The following is a 9,672-nucleotide window of genomic DNA, read 5'->3' on the forward strand; positions in this document are numbered from 1 at the left end:
GCTCTAATGGGAAGGTTTGTTGAACTGCAGCCTGTTGCACCAGCTGTGTGTAAGGTCACACTTAGCCTTATTATAACATTATTATTCCTAACAATTAAATAGTTAAACACCCCTAGGGTAGCTGCAGATCATAAAATGTCACAAATTATAATCACTAATGGTAGAACAGCATTTTTTCTGCCACATAGCATCTTTTTTTTTATTAATTGCAGCCAGTTTGTGACACAGTAATCCAGCAGCAACCTCATTTATTTATATATTTCAATACTGATCTAGATCACTGCACTGTGCTATAATACCAAGAGGTTCATGCAAACCAGAGAGCTGATGTGCACAGTAATGATGACAAAGGAAGTCTGTCTTTCATTACTGATTGGCTGCTTCCCTCTATGATTTAGAAAACAAAACATTTATTTTATGAACACAGGCAAATAATACACATGGTGCTCCTGACAATATGAAGACATGATAATGTAACGCGATATAAAAAGCAAATTTATGTCTTTATGACTTTACATCCAAACTAGTTAGCCTGTGCCCCAATTAATCTTCTGCAACCAATTTTAGTAGCTGATTTAGTTACAAACTAATGAGCAGCTAATAAGCCTCTTGTGTCAACTTTACTCCCCGACTTAGGAGAGAACTTACACCCTGCTGGTGCTGCTCAGTGCTGATGTTGAGTTCATGTCATGTGGAAATGGACGAGAGCGATCAGAGCGAGGGATCGTGATTTCTGTTATAACTTATAATCAGTCAAATTGTCAGATAGTTTGAGGTGGCAGTTGCCATCAACATTACTGATAGTGAAAATTGCACTTTGAATAACAGTTATTTAGCACTGAGCTGAAGTTTATGATCCATTTCGAGCATAAAAAAAAGAAATAATAATTTATATCTACCACATTAGCATTGAATAAGTCACTGTGAAGGAGCCGTTCATGTTTACTTTTCGAGTAATTCTGTATTATTAGTGCCAAGTCTTTTAAATTGGAGCTTTCAGAAAAACTCAGATTTAAGTTTTATTCATGATTTTACATCCATATGATGATTGTGGCATTAAGCTTCAGCCTGCTTCCCAGACATGTACATTAACATGGCGGTTTGACCTTGTAACCGCCGGAAATCTTTATTCAAACACGCTGTAACGTCTCTCCCCTTTTTAGTTTTCCTCCCTGCGACAGAAACCTGGACGCCAACATATTTCTACAGATCTCACTGTCAGCTGGATTCATGCAAAACTCAGAGCTCAAGTCGCTCCCTTTGTTGCTTTTGAAAGATAGCAGTAACGGAAAATCATGCTGTGACACCGGAGAGCAAAGCATCAAGGGTTATTTTTACTTGCATAATGCCGAGGAAGAGTCTTAATTCTCCGTTTACATTCTGCAAACTGATGCATGTGCTGTCATTGTGTACCTGCGGCAGAAAAGCCAACGACAGGAACGAATCCTAAAATAATTTTGGTTCCTCAGAGAAATGAGTTTGTCTTCCAGTTAGTGCCAACAGGAACACCCTTCAAAGTGCCAATGTTTACGAGGTTACAGAAGCAGAGCAGACACATTCAGGAGGAGACGCCGCCTCTTGTTTCTCAGACACTGAAGTGGACTCAAACAACAAATCTGGCATGTGATGTTTCTTTTCTTTTCTTTTTTTCTTTGTCTTTCTGTCTGGCTTTCTGTCTGCCTCGCTCACAGCTGAGTCCACTTCACGGGCAAAACTTGAATCTAGCTGCCAATCAAAACAATATTTTTATTATGAGGATATTGTTCACATTACGACCATGTCAATGATGCACTGTACATTTTTAATTTAGACATAACTGTTCCATATTGTCACCCCGGAGGGTTTATTTCGCTCCACGTTGTATATTTCACTCAGTCATTTGTGATGATATTCAGAAACAATCATGTGTGTGTGCGTCTGCCATTTGTGCAAACTACAAATTCCTGAAAAAGAAAAAGATGAATATTTTCTGATCTGTTCAAACGAGGGAGAACGAGTTGTCGCCTTGTTAACTGATGTAATAAAATGAAACTGTGTGATGGCTGACAGCTTCCTCATGACATTCAGAAGCATGTGATCTGCTCCTCTTTTGTAAATATGTGTTTATTTCATGAGATTTTTCTTTTTTCCACAACACAAAGAACAAAAATGAACAAACAGGTCTGACAAAGTAGAACAAATAAAACAGACTGACAGCTCACAGACAAGCTGCATGTATGTAGGGCCGCAACTAACGATTATTGTCATTATCAATTAACCTGTTGATTATTTTCTCGATTAATTGAATGATTGTTTGGATCAGAAAACTCAGTATCTTTGGGTTGTTTTGTCCACAACCCAAAGATACTGAGTTGAAGGTCAGAGACGAGTAAAGAAATCAAAAAAATATTCACATTTGAGAAGCTGAAATAAGAGAATTTGGACATTTCTCATTTAACAAATGGCCCAAAACTATTTAAAAAAAAATCTATTGAACTAGTTGCAGATTAATTAATTAATTAATATGATTGAAATGTCAAATAACAAATGTCATTACAAAGACTTTGAGCTTTGGGCAAGACCAGAAAAGGTGGGTAACCTGTGATTTTAAAATGAGATGACCTCCAACTGGTTAACAGGACAAGATAAATCCACCACAACATAAAACATAAACAAATAAGCTATTGGAGATCTTTTTCCAATTTCTTCTCTCTGCATCTGAATTCAGATCAGGATCAACACACAGACAGTGATATACAATCATTTTTGGAGAATATGTAAATCCTGTCCAGGATTAGTCAGACTTTGCATAAGGATGGAATTTGACTCACGAGCAAAGAGGCACAAGCATTTACAATTCATCATCACTGCTGTAGAGCCAACTTTATGTGAAACATTTTGCACGATCACTCCGACTGGAAAATGCATCTAGATGAACCAACTGTGGAGGATTTGGGGAAACATTCAGCATAATATTGTGGGACGCGAATAAAATTATCCAAATATATCGCGGGATTAAGTCACACTTGTGCAAACTGCAAATTTTAACCCTCAACCCCCAAGTACCTGCAAGACAAGTCAAGTCATTGCTCAGGTCACCTGCATAGTTACAGTGGTTACCTGGCTCAGATCAGTCCCCTGAGCCAATGTTTTTAACTTAATGTTAGGTTTCTAGTTACCAGCCAATAAGTTAGCTAAATAGATGCAGATAATCCACGTAGCCTACTTTTCTTTTGTGTGCTTTATAGTGAAGGATAAAGTTGGATGTTGTGGTGGACGTGTCACTGATTTTTGAACTGCAGATCTTCCATGTCGCTGTTCTCTTCTACTGCTGTCATCCACAACACAATGGTTGAATCCAAATTTTATTATTTTTGGACTAGCACCCACCATGATAGCTGGCTTGTGCATTGGTCCCCCACCAGGGTTGCCACTGTCGATGTGGAAATATAAGGGACATCATCGCCAGAGACATCAGGCACAGGGACACAGAAGTCCTCGGGTCCTCCCCAATGATATTTTGAGTGCCAGAACTTTTATTTCCTGCAGTCTCATGCATTTTTATGCACCATTCTTTTGCCCTTTTATGCGTCAATTTCAAAGTCATTTACTACCCTGAACATTAGAGTAAAGAGTTGATGGATTGTGTTTTACTCTTACTGATGAAAAAGCGTCAGTAAGTGTAAAGCACAGTTACATCAGTTATATAAAGGATTCAGATTTATTTTTTTATTCAGTACAGGCCAGTCCTCTATTATACAGGACAGGTGGCAACACTATCTGCCACATGCTAGTTGGTTGCCAGGTTTGTCCACTAGAAATCACCCAATTATGATTCAAAATAAAACTTTTCAATATCTGGAAAAATGCAAATACTCTATTTAAAAAAAGTCAAGTCTTTTATCAGTGTTAGTCAGGCAAGACTCAACTCTTCAAATCTGCAGCTAGAGTCTGACTCAGGTCATATGACTCAATTCTGCCTCCTCTGCTTTTTGTCAACCAAGCAGAGCAGTAAGAAACAACAGTCTGGTAATAAAATCACATGACCGGACACCATTTTATGCCCTTAATAACTATAAATAAAGTAACATAAGTAGCATCCATGACAGAGATTTGAACACAAACACAAAGCTGGTCACAAGCCTAAACTTTTAGCTTGTGGGCAAACCACAACCTCACCCCCTCACTATGAACACACACACAGAGGCAAACAAACATAAAACAGCACACTGTGACATCTTTAACTTGGACTTATTTATGAAAACAACATGTTATATAATGTGTTAGGATGTGTGTTTACACTTATTAATTCACTCATGTTTGTGCAGACAGTGACACCTGAGCACGGCTTAAGTTTAGCTCAACATATGAGTGATACTGATACCAATATGTTTATGATATCTGTATATATCATCTGATAAATCTGACTATATATAGTACAGAAGCGTAGGATTTCTTTAAATAAATAAAAAAATAATGCAGGTTGCAGGTTGGGTGGTTTGTCTGCAGTGTTCAGGAAATTCCACCACCTCAAAGTGTGAAGACATCGACTGGTTCACATTTTATTACAGAGCCGACATCTCTCCCGGTGAGATGAGTGAAGCAGCGCTGCGGTCCAGAGAGAGTTAAGCACTTTATTTGCTGAGTCAGAGCAGCTGCCTGCCTGCTGCAGCGTGATAACAGAGCTTTGTACTGCGTGGTAGAAAACAGGCCCATGGGCGGCAGACCGGCCTGACCTCGACGTTTACACCACATGAATCAGCACGGCCTTTTTTTACATAAACACCACAAACAAGACAGCGATGGCTTCCAGGGGAAGCTAACAGAGCGTGCTGAGGGTGTTTTATGGCGCCTGGCAACTTCTGTCTGAGGGAACAAATGCCAGGTTACAGCCCGACGGCTCAGGGAGTCAGATCAGAGCGAGTGGATTTTAAGTTTCATTAAGACTGACTTAAAGGATAATAATGGGGAATAAGCTTATTCAGCAAGATCGCATTAAGTAACCGCTCCCAGGCAGGAAAATAAAACTCCCCATATAACAACATGTCCCTCTTACATTTCTGTTTTTGTGCAGATTAAACTCATTAATGAGTTTTGATGACCTTTGGACCTTCCTCTGTGTGGGTCACATCACCAGTGCTGAGAGGTAGTCTAAAATTTTAATTTAAAAAAATAAACATTTCTGTTCTTCCCCTCAGCTTGTAACATCTCTATACTTTGTCCTTCGGTTGATTTGGTGGCAACATTAGACAGTAAGCAGTGTCACAGTCTTTGCTGCAGCTGCATTTCCATCATATTCTGTATAACTTGTGAGTTTGTGGTGACTCGCAACTTACCCTGTTGGGCGTAGGGTGGTCTGACTCACCACATGTATGCTGTAGATATAAACCTGTCTTTGACACTTGTTTCGGCAGCATGACGGCCTCCTCTATCTGTGTTTTCGAACTGTCGCTCCTGGAAACAACAGTAGCCACCGAGTTAGCAACCTACATGCTGAAATTGGCACTTGGGTTGTTAACAGTACAACCGTAAATACCTTTTCTTTTACAGTGATTTAGAAATGTTAATGTAAGGGCTGAATGTGCAAATGTTCCACCAAATCAAAGTTCTCCCCGACACTATTTTGCAGAGGTTCTGTCACTGCATCCTGGGCTTTGTGCCACCCAGTAAGATTGTGATTGGTTTAGAGAAATAAATTTTTTCTCTAAAAGCAGAATGCTAATGTTTGGAGACCTTTCTCCAGTGCTGTGTGCCGCGGAGAGAGGTCTGTCAATGCAAGACTAGGTGCAGAGTAGCAAAGATAGTGACAGGCTAACCTGAGTTTGACCCACGTTTGTGCAGTTTGACTGACATCAAAAACAGCCCAGTGATGACAGCCTTCTCTGCTTAACTCACAGCTGCTGGATAAAAGCCAGACGTTAGAAAACCATTTGTCCTGCTGTGATTTGATTTCTGAAAACTAGAGGGAACAAGGGATAACAAGGGATAAAAATGCTGTGCAGCCACACATAAAGTGGGACACCTGGTCACAGGGTTGGACGCAAAGGCTGGCTGTGTCCCCCCTGTTTCCAGTCTCTGTGCTAAGCTACGCTAACCAGCTGCTGACTGTAGGTCCATATTCACCATACAGACATGAGAGTCCGTTTTCTCATCTAACTCTTGGAAAGAAAGCAAACAAACATTTATATCCAAACATGACTAAAGATTTACTTTAAAGGGAAAATTCACCACTTTTTATGTGAATGTCTAGTCAATATTAAAAATAATGGCTACGTTCCACCAGCTGCATTGTGTTACAGCTGTGCCACATCAGGCGGACCGGATCGCAGCCATTCCACACAATGCTTGTGATTCCACCAGCAGCGCCTCGGCGCATCAGAGAAGCACACAGAGTCTATATCTGACAAATGCTACATCAATTAGCACAGAGTAGATTGAGCAGGAAATAAGTCAGACACAGAAAAGGCAGGGAGACTCTAGTTAATTTTCAAAATAAAAGACCCTGTGCAGACTCACCATTGTAAAAACAGTGACAGAAAAGAAACTATTTAACCACGTAGCCTGTTTATCCATGGTATAAGCACAAAATGCAAGGAAAGAGGACCTAATCAACAAAATCTGAGCAAGTAAACATAATCAGGTGGGCAAAATGCTCCACTGCTGAAATGCTTCTGAAACGCTGCTCGTGGGCGCAGCAGACATCCGGAGGACGGATCAGAACCGTGGTGCAAACGTGCCGCACCTGGTGGAATCAACCAGACAGTTGAAGCAATAAGTTCCTCAGTGCTGCTACATTCACCAAGAAAGCTGAGTTCTCCTGCTGCAAATTTGTTGTTCTTCCTGCATCTAGTGATGTCATAGTGATGTCACTGGATGTAAGGGTGAACTACACTACTAGTCTCCAACTTCTGGGTAGCCAGAGGTAATGCTAGATGAGTATTTTTGTCACTTAATACTATGTTTAGGCCAGCAAAATAATAGCTACAGACTAGGGTGGTGATGCACAGCAACATGGGTGTGGCCATCAGAAACTTGCTCGCAATGCATCCTGGTACATGTAGGCACTATAAGCACAGCGAGCGAGCAGGCAAACACAGCTTTGTAGGTCAGTATAACAGACTGGATAGAAAAGTGATGAATTTTCCCTTTAAGTGACCCTCATGTGAGAATATGTTCACTGCATGTAGCCAGTCCAGAATATTTAGTGAGCAGCCAGAAATCAAATGCAGCTCTGACGGTGCCTTTCTCAAGATGAATGGCAGGAGTTCTGTTTGATTTTAGAAAGGAAGAAACTAATGCAAACACAGAACATGTTAATTCCTCACAGACAGAAGCAGGACGGAGATCCAAACTGAGGATGTGAAAGACAAAATAAACATATTTATGCAGGATACAGCCCATACTTAACACTTCGTACTGATTTAACATCCATAAATTTTGCCATTTTCATGCCTGATTTTGCAACAGCTCTGTGTTTGTGCAATTGAATTGTCTTCTTGTCAGAGGCATAAAAGACTGTGGAGAAGCAATTAGGTCATCATCACGGGACCTCTGCACTGACAGACCAGGGTTCTTTAAGGTCAGAAGAATCTCTGACAGACGAACACTGGGACTTACCTCACACAAACACTATTATATGAATAATTAAAATGACTTGGCAGGCTTTACCAACTGTTTTTACATAGTCACGTTCAGGATATACAGACGTGGAATTACATGGAAGCCACTTTCCTCTGGCCCAAATACGGTGCAGAACAACACTGCTGTCTCAACCACAACAGAACCAGATGAGAACCACATCACAGAAAGGGTGTGGGCCACATCTGGATCAGATGACATGTAGAAGAAACCCAAAAATCTTGTAAAGACTAAAATCAGCAACCACCAGAAAGACGATACATGTATAAAACACAGTTTTACAACATAAAGACTCATATTAACTGCGCAAACTTAAGCTGAAGAGGTTTTAAGAGAGCCACAAACTCCTGGTTAATTCAACAGTAAACCTGTATTCATGTCAAGTGTAGTGTCTTTAAATGTAAGTTGCTGTATTCAGTTTACCATCATTTTATCTCACTGTTCCAATCTCTTATTTTCATATAAACCCTTCTAGGAACGGGTGCATCAACTGTTACCACCACGATACAGAGAAAATAAGAGCTTATTTGAATCGTCAAATAAGCTCAAAATAATAATAATTAATTTGGATACATTAACCTGATAATAAACCTTTTCATTAAGAACGTGCTTAACTGTACAGGACAATGAAGGAGACATGTCCCTTCATCTTTGGCTGAACTAAAAAAAAAAAATCAAGAACTTCATCAGAAAAGTTTTTGATGAATCTGATCTGACTGAATCATGAAACAGTGGTTAAGTGTCCAGCCCTTTAACTAAAGAAAATTCGTGACAGGCTCGTACAAACAGAGCGTGCAGCCACATCAGGTCATCTGACAAGAGGCCTGGCAAGAGGATCAGCGAGTGGAAAAGCTCAAGAACACAAAGACTTCACTTCCTCTTCTGTATGAACCAAACATGGACTGTTGCAGGTCAGAATATTACACCAACTACACCTCAACTACACCTGTCAAAAAAAAGTTTCCTTCAGTAAATCCATCCTGTGATCGGTGTGGAGATGCACCTGCTTCATTTGCACATGTATGTTAATTATTGCAATAAAATATTCTAAATTCTGTCCAGTATTTTCCAGAAGTAACTCAAACTCCTGCAGCATTTGGAGTCAAAGCAGTTGTCAAACAATCACAGGAAGTGTTTTGTGGCATGGTTAGAATGAAGACTGATTATGTTTAATTTGAAACAGGAAAAACCCACCAGACCACATGACCTTACTGAAAGACGTGACGAGGAGTTTTTTTGTTTGTTTGTTTGTTTTGTTTTTTGCTGAGAGGAAAGATGAAGATGTTGTTAGTTCTTAGACGGTTTCAGTAAGATAAACCCATGAAATACAATTTATTTTTGGTGATATCTGTGACATCTCTTATCGGTTTTGTTTATCCGTTTTTGTTTTTTCTTAATTTTCTGTGTATTAGATTTTTATCTTCTTTGCTGCTTTGTTGTTGCTGCACCAACTGACGCTGCAGTCTGTTCTCTTCCTGTCTGTGGCTGTGTTTTATACTGTACGTCTTTTATGTCATGCTTGTTGTGTGTGTTGTTGTCTTTTTACTTTTGATACCCCTTTTAGTCCCTGCCCCCTTTTCCTCAACAGGCCACCACTGTAAATAACAATTTGTTCTTAATGACCTGCCTGGTTAAATAAAGATAAAATACTTTTTTTCTTTCTTTCTTGCAGTAATAAATGTACAAAATACATGCATATAAAATTAGAGGTAGATAGATATGTCCGTTGCCCAATATTATCAACACAGTATTGGCCGAGCATAGCTATATCAGTCTGTATATCTATATATCTGCATATATGTCTGATTTTTATTTTTTATTTCTTTACAGAAGAGTTATTTATTGTTGTTTTAAATGCTGCATTTTGTGTTTATTTGTTCCTTTTTCATAATTCAAGTTGTTCTATTTGTGTTTTTTATTTATAAGCTTATTTATAATACAATTTTGGATTTTCTGTGCAGAAATACAGCTCATGACCACATATGTATCAATATCAGAATGTTTTACTCAGCATTGGCCACAAAAAACACAATAAGCATTGTTGTGTGTAAGAAA

The sequence above is a fragment of the Lutjanus erythropterus genome, chromosome 4 (assembly GCF_056507025.1).
Source record: "Lutjanus erythropterus isolate fLutEry1 chromosome 4, fLutEry1.hap2, whole genome shotgun sequence".
NCBI lineage: Eukaryota > Metazoa > Chordata > Actinopteri > Lutjaniformes > Lutjanidae > Lutjanus > Lutjanus erythropterus.